Genomic DNA, 585 nt, shown 5'->3' with positions numbered 1-585 from the left:
TTAGCCAGGATGGTCTCGATCTCCTGACCTTGTGATCCGCCCATCTCGGCCTCCCAAAGTGCTGGGATTACAGGCTTGAGCCACCGCGCCCGGCTGGTGATAGGAATTTTAAAGATTTATATAATGCATCAAAAGCCTCAGAATGAGAAAAGGTTTTTTTAAATTGGTTTATCTGTATATATCTGAACTCTTGAAACTTATAGCTAAAACACTAGGATTTATCTGCAGTGTTGCAGAGAGATAATTCTGCCTTAAATTGTCTAAAACAAAAACAAAACCAGCCAACCTATGTTACACATGAGATTAAAACCAATTTTTCTCCCATTTTTTCTCCTTTTTTCTTTTGGTACCCACATTGTGCCTTTATTTTATGAGCCCCAGTTTTCTGGGCTTAGTTTAAAAAAAAAAAAAAAATCAAGTCTAAACATTGAATTTAGGAAGTTTTTGTTCTTAAATAAAAAGTCATATACTTTAAAAAAAAAAAAAAAACTTTCCAGGAAAATATATTGAAATCATGCTGCTGAGCCTCTGTTTTCTTTGATGTTTTGGTTCGGTATTCTTTTATAAATTTTTAGCATTTAAAAT

This window comes from Colobus angolensis, unplaced genomic scaffold (genome assembly GCF_000951035.1).
Source record: "Colobus angolensis palliatus isolate OR3802 unplaced genomic scaffold, Cang.pa_1.0 Scaffold264, whole genome shotgun sequence".
NCBI lineage: Eukaryota > Metazoa > Chordata > Mammalia > Primates > Cercopithecidae > Colobus > Colobus angolensis.
Note: the sequence above shows the minus strand (reverse complement) of the source record.